This window comes from Xenopus laevis, chromosome 3L, assembly GCF_017654675.1.
Source record: "Xenopus laevis strain J_2021 chromosome 3L, Xenopus_laevis_v10.1, whole genome shotgun sequence".
In the NCBI taxonomy this organism is placed as follows: domain Eukaryota; kingdom Metazoa; phylum Chordata; class Amphibia; order Anura; family Pipidae; genus Xenopus; species Xenopus laevis.
The window spans coordinates 11,480,680-11,502,581 of NC_054375.1; the positions used below are offsets into that span (position 1 = coordinate 11,480,680).

Here is a 21,902-nt window from a genome sequence, read left to right on the forward strand (position 1 = left end):
AGCTTCCATGTTTCACAGGCGGAATGATTTGTAGATTTGTTAGAGAATAGGCTGAGGAAACAATCTAATTCCGCTACTGGAACGTGCAACGGGACAGAGCCTAGATGGGGTCTGGCAGCCCCACAAACAAAACAGTTGCTTTTGTTATGTTGGGCTGCCGAATAGTGAATCCATTCCAGCCAGACATTAGAGTCGCTGAACCCAGTTTCAACAGCTAGGGAGTCAGTAAAGGTAGGATTAGAGATTGCAAGCATGCCTGGCACACTGGAAGAGAATTTACGAGGACTAGATGGTTTTGGAAACACTGGAGCATTAGAGCCTTTATAGATAGACATGTCTTGCAATTTAAATCGTATGAGAAAATTAGGAATGTTGTGCCAGTATAGACCAAAAACATAAAGATCTGAGTCTATCGGACTGGGGTCTGTAATGGAGAGAGTGAATTGGGAACTACCTGGACCAGGACGTAAGGTCATGCGGGTGAGAAGGGAGCGTTTATTTGCACATTTGCGTTTTGCGCTTTCTGGGTAATAGCCCCAATTGGAGTCCCCAGAATTCCAACCAACAGAACCCCAGTAATAACAGTCCCGCCCATAGTAGGTGTCGGTAACACAAATGTAGCCAATTGAGGTACGAATGAGGCTGGGGGTCAGACTAGGTGTGTAAAAATTTCCAAATTGATTCCCGAGGCTAAGTGGGGAGAAAGTGAAAGTGGCCACTCTAGTATTGGAGGAATTGAACCAAAAAGTACTGTCACCAGACACGTCTTTAGTTATGGCCACTTGGCCAGGTGAGCTGTTGTGAATAACCAATTGTCCCCCCCCTCCACAGATGATGAAAAGGATATATAGGAACTTCATGATGATGCAGGTGAGATGGAGTCTGGAGCGGAAACAGAGTCACTATCAGGAGTGGCAGGAGGAGCGGATTTTTTACAGTGGGATGCGTGGATCCAGGTGTTCTTGCCGTCCAATTTCACAGAGGTGGCAGTTGTGAGCAGGACTTGAAAGGGCCCGTCAAACCGGGGATCGAGAGGGGATTTGCGAATGAATTTCTTGACTAGAACCCAGTCACCTGGCACCAATGAATGAGAGCCTTCCACAGAGGCAGGATCTGGAATAGAGGAGAACACCTGACCATGCACTTTAGATAATTCATTAGACAATTGACATACATAGTCATTTAAAACATCAAACTGCAACTGTAGGGTCTGTGGGAAATAACAACCTAGTCTAGGGGCACACCCAAACAAGATCTCAAAGGGAGAAAGATTGTTAACCCCCCTTGGTGTATACCTAACACTGAACAGAGCAATAGGCAGACTGTCGGGCCACAGCATACCCGAGTCCTGGGACATTTTTAACATTTTTGTTTTTAGAGTACCATTCATACGTTCGACTTTACCACTACTTTGGGGGTGGTAGGGTGTATGGAAGTGAAGGGTCACTCCCAGAGCAGTCCAAATGTCTTTAGTAACAGATGCCGTGAAAGCGGGGCCCTGATCACTTTCTATCACCTCGGGGACTCCGTATCGGCAAACTATTTCGGAAAGTAGTTTTTTAGCGGTGGTTTTAGCGGTCATATTAGCCACTGGGAAAGCCTCCGGCCACCCCGAGAACATGTCAACGACGACCAGCACATATTCGAACCTACCGCATTTGGGCATCTGTATATGGTCGATTTGTATACGCTGAAAAGGATACAGAGGTTTAGCCAAATGTAAGGCTGGCGGTTTTACCATGCGACCTGGGTTACACTGAGCGCAGATGGTGCATGCTGCGGTATAGTTTCTAGTGAGGGTGGTGATTCCAGGAGCAAAGTAAAGTTTAGAGATGAGGTTGTTCATCAAGTTCTTTGAAACGTGTGTAGGTCCATGAGCCCATTGAACTAAAGATGGATAGAGGCTTCTTGGTATACATGGTTTTTTGTTGCACGAATATAAGCCGTCTTTATAAGTCGCTCCTTTGCTGATCCAGCCGTTGATTTCTTCGGTGCTGGTCGAGGATTGGCAGCTTTTGAGTTTATCGATGCTGTCCAAGAATGTAACTTGAAGTAAAGGAGCGGGCGTCGTAAGCGGTGGTGTATCGGGTAGAGATGCAACAGCAATTTCCTTAGCAGTGGTATCAGCTAAATGGTTTCCAATGGCTTCCGAAGAAGTTAGTCTGCCGTGAGCTTTCACTTTTAACACGGCTACTTGTTCAGGGAGTGTCAGTGCTTCCATTAGATCAGCCACAGACTGGCCATTCTTGATAGGGGAACCAGTGGCGGTGAGGTAGCCCCTCGTCTTCCAAATAGTCCCAAAGTCTAAAGCCACTCCCTGAGCGTATCTGGAGTCAGTGAAAATATTTGCCCGTTTTCCTGCAGCGAGTTTACACGCGGCCGTAAGGGCTTTTAGTTCCGCTTCCTGGGCCGAACACGAGGCTGGTAGAGGTTGCGCCTCAAGGACAGAGTCAGTGGTCGTGACGGCATAGCCAGTATGGAATTTCCCAGAGTCATCAGAGAAACGGGATCCATCCACGAATAATGTTAAATCTGGGTTTTCCAGGGCGGCGTCACTTACGGTAGGAAGGTGAGCTGTTTCTTGCTGCATGAGTTCAAAACAATTGTGAGGGTCTGTGTTATGTTCCGCAATTCCCCCTTGGTCGGGTATTGGTAACAGTGTGGAAGGGTTCAGAATGGTGCACCGCTGTAGAGTTACATTGTCGGGCAGGAGTACGGCACATTGTAGCCGTAGGTGTCGGGCCGCAGACATATGTTTTGGTTGAGTCTGATTCAATATGGCGGCGATATCATGAGGTGCTAGAAGGGTACAATCATGTCCCAAAATGAGATCAGCAGTCTTGTCTAGCAGAAGTTGTGCTGCGTATACGGCACGCATGCAAGAAGGACTGCCCTTTGCCACATTATCGAGTTGTCCGGAGAAATATCCAATAGGCCGGATCCGTTGGCCGTACGATTGGGCCAATACTCCAAGTGCATGTCCTTGACGTTCGGAGACAAACAATTTGAAAGGTTTTGAGTAGTCTGGTAGGCCCAAGGCAGGAGCTGTGGACAGAATGGACTTGAGTGTGTGGAAATTGTCCTCTGCAGCGGAAGTCATAGTGAAAGGGTCAGACTTCAGTACATCATAGAGAGGTTGCATCAGAAGGGACGCTTCGGGAATCCAGGAGCGGCAATAAGAAATGAGACCGAGAAAAGCGTGTAATGGCTTGTGGCCTCTCGGTAGTGGGATATCTCGAAGAGTCTGTATCCTGCCGTCAGTGATATGTCTTTTACCTTGGGAGATACATTGTCCTAGGAATATCACGGTGGGTTTGCACCATTGCAGTTTTTCTTTAGATGCTTTACACCCTTGGTCGGCCAGAAAGCATAGGAGATCAGCAGACGATGCTTCGCATGTGGGCAGGTCAGGGGCACAAAGTAGTAAGTCGTCCACATACTGTAGTAGCGTAATTTCAGGGTGGGAAGATATCCATGAGTCCAGGATAGAGGTTAGAGCAAGTGAAAAATGGGTAGGGGAATTTTGTGCTCCCTGGGGGAGGACAGTCCAAACATACTGCTGTCGTTCATGGGTGAACGCAAAAAGATATTGGCAGTCCTCCTGCAGTGCAATCGAATAGAAAGCATTTGCCAAATCTATGGCTGTAAAATGAGTGGCCGAAGGGGGAATGCCGGACAGTATGGTGTGAGGGTTTGACACCAAAGGGGTTTCCATGACTGTAGCTTCATTTACAGCGCGTAGATCTTGTACTAGCCGATACTTATCTGGTTCTCCCACTTTGCCTTTTTTCTTGACAGGAAAAAGTGGAGTGTTGCAGGGCGATGATTGTTTCTTGATAGCTCCGTTTTCCAGGAGCGTCTGCAGTTGTTTATTGATGGAGTCGGACTGGGCCGGTTTAAGTGGATATTGAGGCTTCCTAGGTAGAACAGCGCCTTCCTTAAGGCGAACCGTAACTGGAGGGACGCGTAAACGTCCAATGTCGTCCGGACCCTGTGACCAAAGTGTTGGAGGAATGCGGGACAGTACATGAGCTGGAATACTGGAATCGGATAATTCGGTTAACTCTGTGGAGAGAAGAAGGGGTACGGAACAGAGAGAGGTTGCTTCAGCCTGGTCCAATGGGGTGGAAACAGTTATGGAGCCATCTGGTAAGAAAGCAAGTTTAGCTTGTAGTCGGTAAAGCAAATCCGTTCCTAAAAGATTTAAGGGACAAGTAGATGAGACAACAAAACGAGCCAATAGTCCAGAATAGGGTCCACCTGCAATGGACAGGTCACTGGGTTGTCCCGTGGTCTGCCATCCACCCCTACACAAGAAACAGTGGTGTTAGATAGCGTTACTTGCTTGGGTAGATCCTGAGTCCTGATAACGCTTCTGGCTGCCCCTGTGTCAATCAGGAAGGTAGTAGGGGTACCCTGTATTGGCAAAGTCAATTTAGCTAAGGGTCCGGCTGGTTCAAGAGTGGTCATACTGGTCAATACAGGGGTGGGAGACACAGGGTTGCCCTCGTCCTAGGGACGGTCTGTTGGGGGAACAGGAGGGGGTGGCGGTGGCCAATTGCCATCCTGATTTGATGCTTGTGACTGCGAAGAACCACGTCTGGGGGCTTTGCAGTTCTTACTGATATGGCCGGCTTTGTTACAGTTAAAACATCTAGGACCATTGCTTTTTGCCTTGCAATCTCTGATGTCGTGTCCTGTCTTCTTACAATAACGGCACCATACTATATCTTGTGTGTCTCTGTTAGGAGTACTATCTGCCACCATTAAAGGAGTGGTTTTATGGGGCAAGTGCTGTGAAGCTTCCAAGCCCTTGGCAACGAGTGCCAATGTCTCAATAGGTAAGGTACGATATTCTGGTCTGGCTGTCATCAACCCCTTTTTTAAAGGTTCCTGTAATCCGGTCACAAAGGCAGAGGATAACATTTGTATATGGGTCTTGTTGTGACGGCTAAATCCTAAATCTATGAATACTTGTAACATTCGGACTTGGTACTTCTCAACAGATTCGGATTTGTCTTGGACCATATCGTGAATGCTAATGGCCTGATCAGCCAGCCTATTCTGTGCCCAGGATTTAACTTGTTCACAGAATTCCATCCCTGACTCGTAACTAACAGTGTCCCTGACTCGACGGGGATCAAAGGCAGTTAACATAACAGGCCAATAAGCATCCCCTGCTTTGATTTCACACAGACTCTCTAAATCTTTCCAGGTGGCAGAATAGTTTTTCTGGATTTGGGACAGTCTGCGATAAAATTGCATCGGATGGTGATCGGGGTCAGGCAATTGGGCCAGGAGGGTGGATGCTTGGGAAGGACTAAAAGTTACATATAATGCAGGCCCACTCATGGTTTGCATTCCAGAACCCCGTAGGTTCTGGGAGGCGAAAGAGTCATCAGCACCGGGATCGAAAGCAGGCATGACATAAGGCGAACGTGGAGTATTGACTAGTGAAGCCTTTTTATGACCCGACTGATAGGGGGTACTCATGCGGGTTAGTGTCTCCCCAACCTCATTCAAAATCCTCAAATCGTCAGCCCCCGCATCCCTTTGTAACTGGACAACCCTTCTAGATTTCTGGGGAGCTCCAGGGACCTTTTGGACTGCACCTGGAAAGCCTGGAGTGGTGGAAGTAACTCTAGACCCTCCGTCATCTGACACCCCCCCTATAGCCCCGTCTACTTCGTCACCCGACAACATAATGTGAGTCAAATTCGGCACCGGTACGTAGTACGCACCTTCAGGGGTCAAGACGGGGTATAATGGTGTGACACCACCTTTTATTAAATTGTCGGTGGGTATAGTGGACTGCCCTGAATCATGAATAGTTTGTGAACTTGTTGTTTCCTTATCAATATGAATGTCAGACGGGGCGGTGGGCGTCTCTGGAGACCCATCCTTATAGGGTGGGGGGGGGCTGGTAGTATTGACCATACAGTGGAAAGGGGGTTCTCTATGGTACAGGTATTTGATATTCCCATCTGATTGTATAACTCTTTGTTCTGACCACCCTTCCCTCTGCAGACCCTTGGCAACCCTAAACCACGCTTGTGCGGTGGATAACAGACCCTCGTCTTGGAGAACACCCTTTTTCTCCTTTATTACGCTTTGCCAAGAATTCGGCTGTAGCCGAGGTCCGTTCGTGTTTATGTCACATAATTTAGCCAATTTGTTGTAATCCTTGACTGGCTTCTTCCCTTCTCGGCTCTTGACTATTTCAAAAGCCGAAATCCCTTTTTCATCCCCCCCCCCTGTTTTTGACTGCTCGTTCCCCATTACTTATTCAACAATCCTTCCCAAAATTCGTCAGCGCTATGTAGAAGGAGTTTGGCCTTATCACTTCGTACACGTATGAAATCTAGAATCTCGGACTCTAAATAATCGGTATCTGGGTGTTGACTACAGACCATGGGACTGAGTCCGTGGTCGAAAGCAGATTTCCTTATATCAAATAGACTATGACCCCAACTGTTATCCAAATCAACGGGGAAATGAACATTAAGACGATACACATAAGATTCTTGACCCCCAAGGGGTGAGTCTGCCTCTGGAACGTTGGGATGTCTACCTAACTCTTCCTGTGTATAGCCTGTCGTTTTTACACTGATCAATCGGTAACCTTTTTCACTTATTATAAACACTAAGCCGCACAGACAATCTGGACAAGACATGGGGGTTCAGTTGTGTCAGGGGTTTTACGAGACACCAAATGCTCTTAGAGATAATGGTGTGACAAAAAATTCTCAACTCTGTCTATTTCCCCAGCTTCACAGTTATCTAGACCAGCCGCTGGATGACTGTCACAGACGCCTGGATGTTGACCTATGGAGAGTATTCTCGCCCTTATATTGAACAGACTGTCCCCCAGATCGGTAGGACACACAGGGAAATGGACGTTGAGGCGATATACCTGAAAATCTGTAAACCCGGGAAGGACCGGTCCTAGCCCTAGTCCACTAGGTGGATAGCCCCCTGGGGTAATCTTTGCTAACCTCCACCCCAAAGGAGTGATTGCAAACAGTAAACCACATACACAATTAGGACATGACATTGACGAGATAAAAATTACAGATATTCAATACACAAAAGACACTGATAACCTCGATACTGGTGGATATCGTGACTGTCTGCAGACCAGGTCAACAGGGAACCTTATTCCCACGTCTGGGAGATATCGTCAATACGCTCCTCGGGATCGGCCAACCACTAGGCAGTGTTGCCGATGGAGAGACACACTAGTGGCCGACTGGCACGGCCGGTGTGTTGGAAGCTGATACCACCACCCCACGGGATCGGCCAACCACTAGGCAGTGTTGCCGATGGAGGGTCACATAAGGGGCCGACTGTTTCACGGCCGGTGTGCTGAAGGATGGTACCGTTCCACGACTATTGGTTGTTCCCTGTTACCAGATCCCTTTTTGATTACCTATGTCCCCATCCACCAGTAGGGAGTCAATGGACAACAAAACATAAACCGGGCACAGATACTCTTATACAGGTCGGGTAAATGACACCAGGCAAGATGTTACCTGTCTTTGCTGACTACCAAAAGTCGATATTGACAACAAACACCCTCAGTAGTAGGTATAGGTATGACACAGGCAAGAAACTAATAACATAGGTCTTACCTGTGTCCCGGAGGTGATCAGTCTCCGTCCTTTCCTCTACTGGGAGTCCGTTGTCCGTGGCATCGGCTAGTGGTCAGCCAGAACCTGGTGCCCCACGTTGGGCGCCAAAAATGTTATGGACAGAAGTATGTCCTAAGAGTATCTGACCCTTCCAAATTATATGATAAGTAAATCCAACCGGCTGGCAGAAAGAAAATGACACTGACACGACTGTTCAGTATGCAAATGTTTCTCACTCTGTCTTTATTTCAAAGTACAAAAGGTTATAAAGGCAAATCGGAGGTTTGACACCCCCCTAAGCTTGCGGTTAAGCTATATAGCTTCAAATGGAAAATTACAAACTACGAAAGTTTAGGTTATATATCTTCAAATGGAAAGCAATAAGGTGTAAAGTCTCTTATGCGGTTTAATTCAGCAGTCGTCTTCAGGAAACAGGTGCAGAGTGGCATAACCACAAACGTATGTGACCTCCTTAGCACAAGCCTGTTTCTATGAAGAGGTTCCTCTTGGTTACGGCCTAGCGAGATATCTGGGTTATAGAGACATCTGAGCAGGAAATATGTTTTGCAAAATAGCTTATGCAAGGAAATATATCAGACATGCATGCAGTATGGCAGTAAAATAGACTTTTTAAATGATAGCAAACAGAATAGACTGACCAGTCCACCACAGGACTATCCAGCTGCTTGAAATCAGCTTGCCCTCCAGGCGGAAGATCCAGCTGCTTGACATGCCGCAGTCAGGTGATCCAAGATGGAATGAATCTTTTGCAAATAGGGTGGTAAAGGAAAAAGCCATCTGTGCTCGATATCATGGGAATGTGTTTTTTGTCTTTTTTCTTACATTTCTTTGGTGTCCCAGTGGACTAGCAAAGGCTCTTTTCCTTTGTGAATGCAGTGCTGGCTTTAGGTAAGTTGCAATGTTTTTGGCCCTCAGTTCAGACACATTAAGGTCGGCGAGCGGAAAGGTGATCTTTGCTTTCTGTCGGGTCCCCAGGGAGCGGAAAGCCTTTGCTCGGAAAGGCCCGCAGCTGTCGCGCAGCAATACAGAAGGCTATAAGTTGCCTTATGTTCTGCATCCAAATGCCCGTTTCACACGTTCCCAATGTTTGGTGGGTGGCACCGTAAAAAAAAGGACGACGGCATACGCCCAACGTGGGGCTCGAAGCCACGACCCTGAGATTAAGAGTCTCATGCTCTACCGACTGAGCTAGCCGGGCCGCAGCTGGCTCAACAGTGGGCACTTCCGGGACTGGTGAGTGCCGACGGCATGGCGTCAGTGGTTCCCATGCGTTTCCCTACAAAGACACAGGTCAGGGCACCTGAAGCATTGGTGGTTCAGTGGTAGAATTCTCGCCTGCCACGCGGGAGGCCTGGGTTCGATTCCCGGCCAATGCACGAGCTGTGTTTTGCCGGGGGATAGCTATTCAAGACTTTCCTGCACGCTCCTTGCCAAAATGAATAGGAGTTAGCGCGAGGAAAAGGCAGGAACGCAAGCAGTCGCTTGCAAACCTATGTCATGTTTACAAGTGAAGCCTCTTTCCCAGGAGAAAAGTAACAAAGGCCCTCTTTAGCTTTTGGTGCTTGCAAGCTGCACGAGATCAACTTGTCATCCAGGAGGACTATCCAGCTGCTTGAAATCAGCTTGCCCTCCAGGCGGAAGATCCAGCTGCTTGACATGCCTCAGTCAGGTGATCCAAGATGGAATGAATCTTTTGCAAATAGGGTGGTAAAGGAAAAAGCCATCTGTGCTCGATATCATGGGAATGTGTTTTTTGTCTTTTTTCTTACATTTCTTTGGTTTCCCGGTGGACTAGCAAAGGCTCTTTTCCTTTGTGAATGCAGTGCTGGCTTTAGGTAAGTTGCAATGTTTTTTGGCCCTCAGTTCAGACACATTAAGGTCGGCGAGCGGAAAGGTGATCTTTGCTTTCTGCCGGGTCCCCAGGGAGCGGAAAGCCTTTGCTCGGAAAGGCCCGCAGCTGTCGCGCAGCTATACAGAAGTCTATAAGTTGCCTTATGTTCTGCATCCAAATGCCCGTTTCACACGTTCCCAATGTTTGGTGGGTGGCACCGTAAAAAAAAGGTCGACGGCAGACGCCCAACGTGGGGCTCGAACCCACGACCCTGAGATTAAGAGTCTCATGCTCTACCGACTGAGCTAGCCGGGCCGCAGCTGGCTCAACAGGCGGGCACTTCCGGGACTGGTGAGTGCCGACGGCATGGCGTCAGTGGTTCCCATGCGTTTCCCTACAAAGACACAGGTCAGGGCACCTGAAGCATTGGTGGTTCAGTGGTAGAATTCTCGCCTGCCACGCGGGAGGCCCGGGTTCGATTCCTGGCCAATGCACGAGCTGTGTTTTGCCGGGGGATAGCTATTCAAGACTTTCCTGCACGCTCCTTGCCAAAATGAATAGGAGTTAGCGCGAGGAAAAGGCAGGAACGCAAGCAGTCGCTTGCAAACCTATGTCATGTTTCCAAGTGAAGCCTCTTTCCCAGGAGAAAAGTAACAAAGGCCCTCTTTAGCTTTTGGTGCTTGCAAGCTGCACGAGATCAACTTGTCATCCAGGAGGACTATCCAGCTGCTTGAAATCAGCTTGCCCTCCAGGCGGAAGATCCAGCTGCTTGACATGCCGCAGTCAGGTGATCCAAGATGGAATGAATCTTTTGCAAATAGGGTGGTAAAGGAAAAAGCCATCTGTGCTCGATATCATGGGAATGTGTTTTTTGTCTTTTTTCTTACATTTCTTTGGTGTCCCGGTGGACTAGCAAAGGCTCTTTTCCTTTGTGAATGCAGTGCTGGCTTTAGGTAAGTTGCAATGTTTTTTGGCCCTCAGTTCAGACACATTAAGGTCGGCGAGCGGAAAGGTGATCTTTGCTTTCTGTCGGGTCCCCAGGGAGCGGAAAGCCTTTGCTCGGAAAGGCCCGCAGCTGTCGCGCAGCTATACAGAAGGCTATAAGTTGCCTTATGTTCTGCATCCAAATGCCCGTTTCACACGTTCCCAATGTTTGGTGGGTGGCAACGTAAAAAAAACGACGACGGCGGACGCCCAACGTGGGGCTCGAACCCACGACCCTGAGATTAAGAGTCTCATGCTCTACCGACTGAGCTAGCCGGGCCGCAGCTTGCTCAACAGGTGGGCCCTTCCGGGACTGGTGAGTGCCGACGGCATGGCGTCAGTGGTTCCCATGCGTTTCCCTAGAAAGACACAGCTCAAGGCACCGGAAGCATTGGTGGTTCAGTGGTAGAATTCTCGCCTGCCACGCGGGAGGCCCGGGTTCGATTCCCGGCCAATGCACGAGCTGCGTTTTGCCGGGGGATTGCTATTCAAGACTTCCCTGCACGCTCTTTGCCGAAATGAATAGGAGTTAGCGCGAGGAAAAGGCAGGAACGCAAGCAGTCGCTTGCAAACCTATGTCATGTTTCCAAGTGAAGCCTCTTTCCCCGAGAAAAGTAACAAAGGCCCTCTTTAGCTTTTGGCGCTTGCAAGCTGCACAAGATCAACTTGTCATCCAGGAGGACTATCCAGCTGCTTGAAATCAGCTTGCCCTCCAGGCGGAAGATCCAGTTGCTTGACATGCCGCAGTCAGGTGATCCAAGATGGAATGAATCTTTTGCAAATAGGGTGGTAAAGGAAAAAGCCATCAGTGCTCGATATCATGGGAATGTGTTTTTTGTCTTTTTTCTTACATTTCTTTGGTGTCCTGGTGGACTAGCAAAGGCTCTTTTCCTTTGTGAATGCAGTGCTGGCTTTAGGTAAGTTGCAATGTTTTTTGGCCCTCAGTTCAGACACATTAAGGTCGGCGAGCGGAAAGGTGATCTTTGCTTTCTGTCGGGTCCCCAGGGAGCGGAAAGCCTTTGCTCGGAAAGGCCCGCAGCTGTCGCGCAGCAATACAGAAGGCTATAAGTTGCCTTATGTTCTGCATCCAAATGCCCGTTTCACACGTTCCCAATGTTTGGTGGGTGGCACCGTAAAAAAAAGGACGACGGCAGACGCCCAACGTGGGGCTCGAACCCACGACCCTGAGATTAAGAGTCTCATGCTCTACCGACTGAGCTAGCCGGGCCGCAGCTTGCTCAACGGGCGGGCCCTTCCGGGACTGGTGAGTGCCGACGGCATGGCGTCAGTGGTTCCCATGCGTTTCCCTACAAAGACACAGCTCAAGGCACCGGAAGCATTGGTGGTTCAGTGGTAGAATTCTCGCCTGCCACGCGGGAGGCCCGGGTTCGATTCCCGGCCAATGCACGAGCTGCGTTTTGCCGGGGGATTGCTATTCAAGACTTCCCTGCACGCTCTTTGCCGAAATGAATAGGAGTTAGCGCGAGGAAAAGGCAGGAACGCAAGCAGTCGCTTGCAAACCTATGTCATGTTTCCAAGTGAAGCCTCTTTCCCGGAGAAAAGTAACAAAGGCCCTCTTTAGCTTTTGGCGCTTGCAAGCTGCACAAGATCAACTTGTCATCCAGGAGGACTATCCAGCTGCTTGAAATCAGCTTGCCCTCCAGGCGGAAGATCCAGCTGCTTGACATGCCGCAGTCAGGTGATCCAAGATGGAATGAATCTTTTGCAAATAGGGTGGTAAAGGAAAAAGCCATCTGTGCTCGATATCATGGGAATGTGTTTTTTGTCTTTTTTCTTACATTTCTTTGGTGTCCCGGTGGACTAGCAAAGGCTCTTTTCCTTTGTGAATGCAGTGCTGGCTTTAGGTAAGTTGCAATGTTTTTTGGCCCTCAGTTCAGACACATTAAGGTCGGCGAGCGGAAAGGTGATCTTTGCTTTCTGTCGGGTCCCCAGGGAGCGGAAAGCCTTTGCTCGGAAAGGCCCGCAGCTGTCGCGCAGCAATACAGAAGGCTATAAGTTGCCTTATGTTCTGCATCCAAATGCCCGTTTCACACGTTCCCAATGTTTGGTGGGTGGCACCGTAAAAAAAAGGACGACGGCAGACGCCCAACGTGGGGCTCGAACCCACGACCCTGAGATTAAGAGTCTCATGCTCTACCGACTGAGCTAGCCGGGCCGCAGCTGGCTCAACAGGCGGGCACTTCCGGGACTGGTGAGTGCCGACGGCATGGCGTCAGTGGTTCCCATGCGTTTCCCTACAAAGACACAGGTCAGGGCACCTGAAGCATTGGTGGTTCAGTGGTAGAATTCTCGCCTGCCACGCGGGAGGCCCGGGTTCGATTCCCGGCCAATGCACGAGCTGTGTTTTGCCGGGGGATAGCTATTCAAGACTTTCCTGCACGCTCCTTGCCAAAATGAATAGGAGTTAGCGCGAGGAAAAGGCAGGAACGCAAGCAGTCGCTTGCAAACCTATGTCATGTTTCCAAGTGAAGCCTCTTTCCCAGGAGAAAAGTAACAAAGGCCCTCTTTAGCTTTTGGTGCTTGCAAGCTGCACGAGATCAACTTGTCATCCAGGAGGACTATCCAGCTGCTTGAAATCAGCTTGCCCTCCAGGCGGAAGATCCAGCTGCTTGACATGCCGCAGTCAGGTGATCCAAGATGGAATGAATCTTTTGCAAATAGGGTGGTAAAGGAAAAAGCCATCTGTGCTCGATATCATGGGAATGTGTTTTTTGTCTTTTTTCTTACATTTCTTTGGTGTCCCGGTGGACTAGCAAAGGCTCTTTTCCTTTGTGAATGCAGTGCTGGCTTTAGGTAAGTTGCAATGTTTTTTGGCCCTCAGTTCAGACACATTAAGGTCGGCGAGCGGAAAGGTGATCTTTGCTTTCTGTCGGGTCCCCAGGGAGCGGAAAGCCTTTGCTCGGAAAGGCCCGCAGCTGTCGCGCAGCTATACAGAAGGCTATAAGTTGCCTTATGTTCTGCATCCAAATGCCCGTTTCACACGTTCCCAATGTTTGGTGGGTGGCAACGTAAAAAAAAGCGACGACGGCGGACGCCCAACGTGGGGCTCGAACCCACGACCCTGAGATTAAGAGTCTCATGCTCTACCGACTGAGCTAGCCGGGCCGCAGCTTGCTCAACAGGTGGGCCCTTCCGGGACTGGTGAGTGCCGACGGCATGGCATCAGTGGTTCCCATGCGTTTCCCTAGAAAGACACAGCTCAATCACCGGAAGCATTGGTGGTTCAGTGGTAGAATTCTCGCCTGCCACGCGGGAGGCCCGGGTTCGATTCCCGGCCAATGCACGAGCTGCGTTTTGCCGGGGGATTGCTATTCAAGACTTCCCTGCACGCTCTTTGCCGAAATGAATAGGAGTTAGCGCGAGGAAAAGGCAGGAACGGAAGCAGTCGCTTGCAAACCTATGTCATGTTTCCAAGTGAAGCCTCTTTCCCCGAGAAAAGTAACAAAGGCCCTCTTTAGCTTTTGGCGCTTGCAAGCTGCACAAGATCAACTTGTCATCCAGGAGGACTATCCAGCTGCTTGAAATCAGCTTGCCCTCCAGGCGGAAGATCCAGTTGCTTGACATGCCGCAGTCAGGTGATCCAAGATGGAATGAATCTTTTGCAAATAGGGTGGTAAAGGAAAAAGCCATCAGTGCTCGATATCATGGGAATGTGTTTTTTGTCTTTTTTCTTACATTTCTTTGGTGTCCTGGTGGACTAGCAAAGGCTCTTTTCCTTTGTGAATGCAGTGCTGACTTTAGGTAAGTTGCAATGTTTTTTGGCCCTCAGTTCAGACACATTAAGGTCGGCGAGCGGAAAGGTGATCTTTGCTTTCTGTCGGGTCCCCAGGGAGCGGAAAGCCTTTGCTCGGAAAGGCCCGCAGCTGTCGCACAGCTATACAGAAGGCTATAAGTTGCCTTATGTTCTGCATCCAAATGCCCGTTTCACACGTTCCCAATGTTTGGTGGGTGGCACCGGTATAAAAACGACAACGGCAGACGCCCAACGTGGGGCTCGAACCCACGACCCTGAGATTAAGAGTCTCATGCTCTACCGACTGAGCTAGCCGGGCCGCAGCTGGCTCAACAGGCTGGCACTTCCGGGACTGGTGAGTGCCGACGGCATGGCGTCAGTGGTTCCCATGCGTTTCCCTACAAAGACACAGGTCAGGGCACCTGAAGCATTGGTGGTTCAGTGGTAGAATGCCAGATTCCCGGCCAATGCACATTGTTGCTCCTTATCGGAAAGGCCCGCAGCTGTTCTATAAGTTGCCTTATGTTCTGCATCCAAATGCCCGTTTCACACGTTCCCAATGTTTGGTGGTGGCACCGTAAAAAAACGACGACGGCAGACGCCCAACGTGGGGCTTGAACCCACGACCCTGAGATTAAGAGTCTCATGCTCTACCGACTGAGCTAGCCGGGCCGCAGCTTGCTCAACTGGTGGGCCTTTCCGGGACTGGTGAGTGCCGACGGCATGGCGTCAGTGGTTCCCATGCGTTTCCCTAGAAAGACACAGTTCAAGGCACCGGAAGCATTGGTGGTTCAGTGGTAGAATTCTCGCCTGCCACGCGGGAGGCCTGGGTTCGATTACCGGCCAATGCACGAGCTGCATTTTGCCGGGGGATTGCTATTCAAGACTTCCCTGCACGCTCTTTGCCGAAATGAATAGGAGTTAGCGCGAGGAAAAGGCAGGAACGCAAGCAGTCGCTTGCAAACCTATGTCATGTTTCCAAGTGAAGCCTCTTTCCCCGAGAAAAGTAACAAAGGCCCTCTTTAGCTTTTGGCGCTTGCAAGCTGCACAAGATCAACTTGTCATCCAGGAGGACTATCCAGCTGCTTGAAATCAGCTTGCCCTCCAGGCGGAAGATCCAGTTGCTTGACATGCCGCAGTCAGGTGATCCAAGATGGAATGAATCTTTTGCAAATAGGGTGGTAAAGGAAAAAGCCATCAGTGCTCGATATCATGGGAATGTGTTTTTTGTCTTTTTTCTTACATTTCTTTGGTGTCCTGGTGGACTAGCAAAGGCTCTTTTCCTTTGTGAATGCAGTGCTGGCTTTAGGTAAGTTGCAATGTTTTTTGGCCCTCAGTTCAGACACATTAAGGTCGGCGAGCGGAAAGGTGATCTTTGCTTTCTGTCGGGTCCCCAGGGAGCGGAAAGCCTTTGCTCGGAAAGGCCCGCAGCTGTCGCGCAGCTATACAGAAGGCTATAAGTTGCCTTATGTTCTGCATCCAAATGCCCGTTTCACACGTTCCCAATGTTTGGTGGGTGGCACCGGTATAAAAACGACAACGGCAGACGCCCAACGTGGGGCTCGAACCCACGACCCTGAGATTAAGAGTCTCATGCTCTACCGACTGAGCTAGCCGGGCCGCAGCTGGCTCAACAGGCGGGCACTTCCGGGACTGGTGAGTGCCGACGGCATGGCGTCAGTGGTTCCCATGCGTTTCCCTACAAAGACACAGGTCAGGGCACCTGAAGCATTGGTGGTTCAGTGGTAGAATTCTCGCCTGCCACGCGGGAGGCCCGGGTTCGATTCCTGGCCAATGCACGAGCTGTGTTTTGCCGGGGGATAGCTATTCAAGACTTCCCTGCACGCTCCTTGCCAAAATGAATAGGAGTTAGCGCGAGGAAAAGGCAGGAACGCAAGCAGTCGCTTGCAAACCTATGTCATGTTTCCAAGTGAAGCCTCTTTCCCAGGAGAAAAGTAACAAAGGCCCTCTTTAGCTTTTGGTGCTTGCAAGCTGCACGAGATCAACTTGTCATCCAGGAGGACTATCCAGCTGCTTGAAATCAGCTTGCCCTCCAGGCGGAAGATCCAGCTGCTTGACATGCCGCAGTCAGGTGATCCAAGATGGAATGAATCTTTTGCAAATAGGGTGGTAAAGGAAAAAGCCATCTGTGCTCGATATCATGGGAATGTGTTTTTTGTCTTTTTTCTTACATTTCTTTGGTGTCCCGGTGGACTAGCAAAGGCTCTTTTCCTTTGTGAATGCAGTGCTGGCTTTAGGTAAGTTGCAATGTTTTTTGGCCCTCAGTTCAGACACATTAAGGTCGGCGAGCGGAAAGGTGATCTTTGCTTTCTGTCGGGTCCCCAGGGAGCGGAAAGCCTTTGCTCGGAAAGGCCCGCAGCTGTCGCGCAGCTATACAGAAGGCTATAAGTTGCCTTATGTTCTGCATCCAAATGCCCGTTTCACACGTTCCCAATGTTTGGTGGGTGGCACCGGTATAAAAACGACAACGGCAGACGCCCAACGTGGGGCTCGAACCCACGACCCTGAGATTAAGAGTCTCATGCTCTACCGACTGAGCTAGCCGGGCCGCAGCTGGCTCAACAGGCGGGCACTTCCGGGACTGGTGAGTGCCGACGGCATGGCGTCAGTGGTTCCCATGCGTTTCCCTACAAAGACACAGGTCAGGGCACCTGAAGCATTGGTGGTTCAGTGGTAGAATTCTCGCCTGCCACGCGGGAGGCCCGGGTTCGATTCCCGGCCAATGCACGAGCTGTGTTTTGCCGGGGGATTGCTATTCAAGACTTCCCTGCACGCTCTTTGCCGAAATGAATAGGAGTTAGCGCGAGGAAAAGGCAGGAACGCAAGCAGTCGCTTGCAAACCTATGTCATGTTTCCAAGTGAAGCCTCTTTCCCGAGAAAAGTAACAAAGGCCCTCTTTAGCTTTTGGCGCTTGCAAGCTGCACAAGATCAACTTGTCATCCAGGAGGACTATCCAGCTGCTTGAAATCAGCTTGCCCTCCAGGCGGAAGATCCAGTTGCTTGACATGCCGCAGTCAGGTGATCCAAGATGGAATGAATCTTTTGCAAATAGGGTGGTAAAGGAAAAAGCCATCTGTGCTCGATATCATGGAATGTGTTTTTTGTCTTTTTTCTTACATTTCTTTGGTGTCCCGGTGGACTAGCAAAGGCTCTTTTCCTTTGTGAATGCAGTGCTGGCTTTAGGTAAGTTGCAATGTTTTTTGGCCCTCAGTTCAGACACATTAAGGTCGGCGAGCGGGAAAGGTGATCTTTGCTTTCTGTCGGGTCCCCAGGGAGCGGAAAGCCTTTGCTCGGAAAGGCCCGCAGCTGTCGCGCAGCTATACAGAAGGCTATAAGTTGCCTTATGTTCTGCATCCAAATGCCCGTTTCACACGTTCCCAATGTTTGGTGGGTGGCACCGGTAAAAAAAGGACGACGGCAGACGCCCAACGTGGGGCTCGAACCCACGACCCTGAGATTAAGAGTCTCATGCTCTACCGACTGAGCTAGCCGGGCCGCAGCTGGCTCAACAGGCGGGCACTTCCGGGACTGGTGAGTGCCGACGGCATGGCGTCAGTGGTTCCCATGCGTTTCCCTACAAAGACACAGGTCAGGGCACCTGAAGCATTGGTGGTTCAGTGGTAGAATTCTCGCCTGCCACGCGGGAGGCCCGGGTTCGATTCCCGGCCAATGCACGAGCTGTGTTTTGCCGGGGGATTGCTATTCAAGACTTCCCTGCACGCTCTTTGCCGAAATGAATAGGAGTTAGCGCGAGGAAAAGGCAGGAACGCAAGCAGTCGCTTGCAAACCTATGTCATGTTTCCAAGTGAAGCCTCTTTCCCCGAGAAAAGTAACAAAGGCCCTCTTTAGCTTTTGGCGCTTGCAAGCTGCACAAGATCAACTTGTCATCCAGGAGGACTATCCAGCTGCTTGAAATCAGCTTGCCCTCCAGGCGGAAGATCCAGTTGCTTGACATGCCGCAGTCAGGTGATCCAAGATGGAATGAATCTTTTGCAAATAGGGTGGTAAAGGAAAAAGCCATCTGTGCTCGATATCATGGGAATGTGTTTTTTGTCTTTTTCTTACATTTCTTTGGTGTCCCGGTGGACTAGCAAAGGCTCTTTTCCTTTGTGAATGCAGTGCTGGCTTTAGGTAAGTTGCAATGTTTTTTGGCCCTCAGTTCAGACACATTAAGGTCGGCGAGCGGAAAGGTGATCTTTGCTTTCTGTCGGGTCCCCAGGGAGCGGAAAGCCTTTGCTCGGAAAGGCCCGCAGCTGTCGCGCAGCTATACAGAAGGCTATAAGTTGCCTTATGTTCTGCATCCAAATGCCCGTTTCACACGTTCCCAATGTTTGGTGGGTGGCACCGGTATAAAAACGACAACGGCAGACGCCCAACGTGGGGCTCGAACCCACGACCCTGAGATTAAGAGTCTCATGCTCTACCGACTGAGCTAGCCGGGCCGCAGCTGGCTCAACAGGCGGGCACTTCCGGGACTGGTGAGTGCCGACGGCATGGCGTCAGTGGTTCCCATGCGTTTCCCTACAAGACACAGGTCAGGGCACCTGAAGCATTGGTGGTTCAGTGGTAGAATTCTCGCCTGCCACGCGGGAGGCCCGGGTTCGATTCCCGGCCAATGCACGAGCTGTGTTTTGCCGGGGGGATTGCTATTCAAGACTTCCTGCACGCTCCTTTGCCAAATGAATAGGAGTTAGCGCGAGGGAAAAGGCAGGAACGCAAGCAGTCGCTTGCAAACCTATGTCATGTTTCCAAGTGAAGCCTCTTTCCCGAGAAAAAGTAACAAAGGCCCTCTTTAGCTTTTGGCGCTTGCAAGCTGCACGAGATCAACTTGTCATCCAGGAGGACTATCCAGCTGCTTGAAATCAGCTTGCCCTCCAGGCGGAAGATCCAGTTGCTTGACATGCCTGCAGTCAGGTGATCCAAGATGGAATGAATCTTTTGCAAATAGGGTGGTAAAGGAAAAAGCCATCTGTGCTCGATATCATGGGAATGTGTTTTTTGTCTTTTTTCTTACATTTCTTTGGTGTCCCGGTGGACTAGCAAAGGCTCTTTTCCTTTTGTGAATGCAGTGCTGGCTTTAGGTAAGTTGCAATGTTTTTTGGCCCTCAGTTCAGACACATTAAGGTCGGCGAGCGGAAAGGTGATCTTTGCTTTCTGTCGGGTCCCCAGGGAGCGGAAAGCCTTTGCTCGGAAAGGCCCGCAGCTGTCGCGCAGGCAATACAGAAGGCTATAAGTTGCCTTATGTTCTGCATCCAAATGCCCGTTTCACACGTTCCCAATGTTTGGTGGGTGGCACGGTATAAAAACGACGAACGGCAGACGCCCAACGTGGGGCTCGAACCCACGACCCTGAGATTAAGAGTCTCATGCTCTACCGACTGAGCTAGCCGGGCCCACAGCTTGCTCAAAAGGCGGACTTCCGGTCTATATCTAGGTGGTAAAGGAAAAAGCATCCAGTGCTCAATATCATGGAAGGTTTTTTCGTCTTTTTTCTACTTCTTTGGATTGTCCTGCGTGACTAGCAAAGCTCTTTTCCTTTGTGAATGCAAGTGCTGGCTTTAGTAAGTTGCAATGTTTTTTGGCCCTCAGTTCAGACACATAAGGTCGGCGAGCGGAAAGGTATCTTTGCTTCTGTCGCGTGTCCCCAGGGAGCGGAAAGCCTTTGCTCGGAAAGCCGCAGCTGTCGCGCAGCAATACAGAAGCTAAAGTTGCCTTATCGTTCTGCATCCAAATGCCCGTTTCACACGTTCCCAATGTTTGTGGTGGCACCGTAAAAAAAAGGACGACGGCATACGGCCCAACGTGGGGCTCGAACTCACTACCCTGAGATTAACGAGTCTCATGCTCTTACCAACTGAGCTAGCCGGCGCCGCAGCTGCGCTCAAGAGGCGGGCACTTCCGGACTTGGTGGCAGTGCCGCGGCATTGGCGTCAGTGCGTTCCCATGCATTTCCCTACAAAGACACAGTTCAGGCACCATGAAGCATAGGTGGTTCAGTGGTAGAATTCTCGCCCTGCCACGCGGGAGGCCTCGGGTTCGATTCCCCGGCCAATGCACGCAGCTGGTGTTTTTGCCGGTGGGGATAGCTATGCAAGACTTTCCTGCACGCTGCTTGCCAAAATTGCATAGGGAGTTAGCACGAGGAAAAGGCAGACGCGAAGCAGTTCGCTTTGCAAACCTATGATCATGTTGCCAAGTGAAAGCCTCTTTCCAGGAGAAAAGTAACCAAAAGGCCCTCTTTAGCTTGGGCTTGCAGCTTTTGCAGCGAGATCAATCTTGTCATCCAGGAGGCGACTTATCCAGCTGCTTGCAAATCAGCTTGCCCTCACGGGCGCGTAAGATCCAAGCTGCTTGGACATTATGCCTCAGTTCAGGTGATCCAAGATGCGAATGAATTTTAGACAAATAGGTGCGTAAAAGGAAAAAGCCATCTGTAGCTCGATTATCATGGGAATGTAGTTTTTTGTCTATTGTCACTTACACTGTGCAGGTGTCCCGGCATATGGGTGTACTAGAACCACTACAACATCGTAGCTCGTTTTATCCTTTGTGAATGCACGTGGTCCTATGCCCCTTATAGGTGTAAGTTGCAATTTTTTTTGCCCTCAGTTCAGAACACATTAAGGTCGGCGAGCGAAAAGGTGATCTTTTGCTTTTCTGCCGTGTCCCCAGTGACTAGCGGAAAGCCTGTTGCTCGGAAAGCCCGCAGCTGTCGCGCCAGCTATACAACACAGAAGTCTATGAAGTTGCCTTATGTTACTAGCCATCCAAATGCCCAGGATTTTTGGTTCACAGTTCCCAAGTTGTGGGTGGCACCGCAAAAAAAAGGAGCACGAGCCAGACGCCCCAACGTGGCGGCTCGACAACCCACAACCCTGAGATTAAGAGTCTCTATGCCAATATACTTAGTCCGGACTGAGCTAGCCGGGCCGCAGCTGGCTCAACAGCGAGCACTTCCGGACTGGTGAGTCCGACGGAAGGCGTCAGTGCGGTTCCCATGCGTTTCCTACAAAACACAGTCAGGGCACCTGAAGCATTGGTGGTTCAGTTGGTAGAATTCTCGCCTGCCACGCGGGAGCCTGGGTTCGATTCCCGGCCAATCGCACGACTCGCCGTTTTGCCGGAGTGCTGTGGTTCCAATTACTATCAAGGATTCCCTGCCACTTCGTCTAACTTTGCAGAAATCTGAATAGGAGTTAGCCGCGAGGAAAGGCAGCGAAGCGCAAGCAGTCGCCTCTGGCACAAAACCTATGTTCATGTTTCCAAGTGAAGCCTCTTCCCGAGGATAAAGTAACCAAAGGCCCTCTTTAAGCTTGTGGCGCTTCGCAAGCTGACACAAGACAACTTGTCATTCAGGAAGGACCTATCCAGCTGCTTGAATCAGCTTCTCAAGGCGGAAAATCCAAAGTTGCTTGATCAATCCGCTAAGTCAGGGTGATCCAAGATGAATGAATCTTTTGCAGAATAGGTGGTAAAGAAAAAGCCAATCACGTGCTCGAATCATGGAATGTGTTTCTTTGTCTTTCACCACTCTTCTGGTGACCGGAGCTAAAATGGACTAGCAAAGGCATCTTTTCCTTGCTGAATGGCATGGCTGGCTTTAGGTATAGTTGACAATGTATTTCTTAGGCCCTCAGTTCAGACACATTAAATCTCTCTC

General features: G+C 50.1%; 25 non-coding genes across 25 annotated transcripts; 12 read left to right on the plus strand and 13 right to left on the minus strand.

The window, feature by feature from the left end:
- Nucleotides 1-8,777: 8,777 nt before the first annotated feature.
- On the minus strand, nt 8,778-8,850 carry trnak-cuu. The gene has a single exon. It is a non-coding gene; the product is annotated as a tRNA-Lys (tRNA).
- A 107-nt stretch (nt 8,851-8,957) lies between these two features.
- Nucleotides 8,958-9,028, plus strand: trnag-gcc. Its single transcript has one exon. It is a non-coding gene; the product is annotated as a tRNA-Gly (tRNA).
- Nucleotides 9,029-9,725: 697 nt separating this feature from the next.
- trnak-cuu lies at nt 9,726-9,798 on the minus strand. Its single transcript has one exon. It is a non-coding gene; the product is annotated as a tRNA-Lys (tRNA).
- A 108-nt stretch (nt 9,799-9,906) lies between these two features.
- trnag-gcc lies at nt 9,907-9,977 on the plus strand. Its single transcript has one exon. It is a non-coding gene; the product is annotated as a tRNA-Gly (tRNA).
- Nucleotides 9,978-10,674: 697 nt separating this feature from the next.
- On the minus strand, nt 10,675-10,747 carry trnak-cuu. Its single transcript has one exon. It is a non-coding gene; the product is annotated as a tRNA-Lys (tRNA).
- A 108-nt stretch (nt 10,748-10,855) lies between these two features.
- trnag-gcc lies at nt 10,856-10,926 on the plus strand. The gene has a single exon. It is a non-coding gene; the product is annotated as a tRNA-Gly (tRNA).
- A 696-nt stretch (nt 10,927-11,622) lies between these two features.
- Nucleotides 11,623-11,695, minus strand: trnak-cuu. Its single transcript has one exon. It is a non-coding gene; the product is annotated as a tRNA-Lys (tRNA).
- A 108-nt stretch (nt 11,696-11,803) lies between these two features.
- trnag-gcc lies at nt 11,804-11,874 on the plus strand. The gene has a single exon. It is a non-coding gene; the product is annotated as a tRNA-Gly (tRNA).
- Nucleotides 11,875-12,570: 696 nt separating this feature from the next.
- On the minus strand, nt 12,571-12,643 carry trnak-cuu. The gene has a single exon. It is a non-coding gene; the product is annotated as a tRNA-Lys (tRNA).
- Nucleotides 12,644-12,751: 108 nt separating this feature from the next.
- On the plus strand, nt 12,752-12,822 carry trnag-gcc. Its single transcript has one exon. It is a non-coding gene; the product is annotated as a tRNA-Gly (tRNA).
- A 698-nt stretch (nt 12,823-13,520) lies between these two features.
- Nucleotides 13,521-13,593, minus strand: trnak-cuu. The gene has a single exon. It is a non-coding gene; the product is annotated as a tRNA-Lys (tRNA).
- A 107-nt stretch (nt 13,594-13,700) lies between these two features.
- On the plus strand, nt 13,701-13,771 carry trnag-gcc. The gene has a single exon. It is a non-coding gene; the product is annotated as a tRNA-Gly (tRNA).
- A 696-nt stretch (nt 13,772-14,467) lies between these two features.
- On the minus strand, nt 14,468-14,540 carry trnak-cuu. Its single transcript has one exon. It is a non-coding gene; the product is annotated as a tRNA-Lys (tRNA).
- Nucleotides 14,541-14,820: 280 nt separating this feature from the next.
- trnak-cuu lies at nt 14,821-14,893 on the minus strand. Its single transcript has one exon. It is a non-coding gene; the product is annotated as a tRNA-Lys (tRNA).
- A 108-nt stretch (nt 14,894-15,001) lies between these two features.
- Nucleotides 15,002-15,072, plus strand: trnag-gcc. The gene has a single exon. It is a non-coding gene; the product is annotated as a tRNA-Gly (tRNA).
- A 696-nt stretch (nt 15,073-15,768) lies between these two features.
- trnak-cuu lies at nt 15,769-15,841 on the minus strand. The gene has a single exon. It is a non-coding gene; the product is annotated as a tRNA-Lys (tRNA).
- Nucleotides 15,842-15,949: 108 nt separating this feature from the next.
- trnag-gcc lies at nt 15,950-16,020 on the plus strand. Its single transcript has one exon. It is a non-coding gene; the product is annotated as a tRNA-Gly (tRNA).
- Nucleotides 16,021-16,717: 697 nt separating this feature from the next.
- Nucleotides 16,718-16,790, minus strand: trnak-cuu. The gene has a single exon. It is a non-coding gene; the product is annotated as a tRNA-Lys (tRNA).
- Nucleotides 16,791-16,898: 108 nt separating this feature from the next.
- On the plus strand, nt 16,899-16,969 carry trnag-gcc. Its single transcript has one exon. It is a non-coding gene; the product is annotated as a tRNA-Gly (tRNA).
- Nucleotides 16,970-17,664: 695 nt separating this feature from the next.
- trnak-cuu lies at nt 17,665-17,737 on the minus strand. Its single transcript has one exon. It is a non-coding gene; the product is annotated as a tRNA-Lys (tRNA).
- A 108-nt stretch (nt 17,738-17,845) lies between these two features.
- On the plus strand, nt 17,846-17,916 carry trnag-gcc. The gene has a single exon. It is a non-coding gene; the product is annotated as a tRNA-Gly (tRNA).
- A 695-nt stretch (nt 17,917-18,611) lies between these two features.
- Nucleotides 18,612-18,684, minus strand: trnak-cuu. The gene has a single exon. It is a non-coding gene; the product is annotated as a tRNA-Lys (tRNA).
- Nucleotides 18,685-18,791: 107 nt separating this feature from the next.
- Nucleotides 18,792-18,862, plus strand: trnag-gcc. The gene has a single exon. It is a non-coding gene; the product is annotated as a tRNA-Gly (tRNA).
- A 700-nt stretch (nt 18,863-19,562) lies between these two features.
- On the minus strand, nt 19,563-19,635 carry trnak-cuu. Its single transcript has one exon. It is a non-coding gene; the product is annotated as a tRNA-Lys (tRNA).
- A 1,640-nt stretch (nt 19,636-21,275) lies between these two features.
- Nucleotides 21,276-21,347, plus strand: trnag-gcc. The gene has a single exon. It is a non-coding gene; the product is annotated as a tRNA-Gly (tRNA).
- Nucleotides 21,348-21,902: the final 555 nt, after the last annotated feature.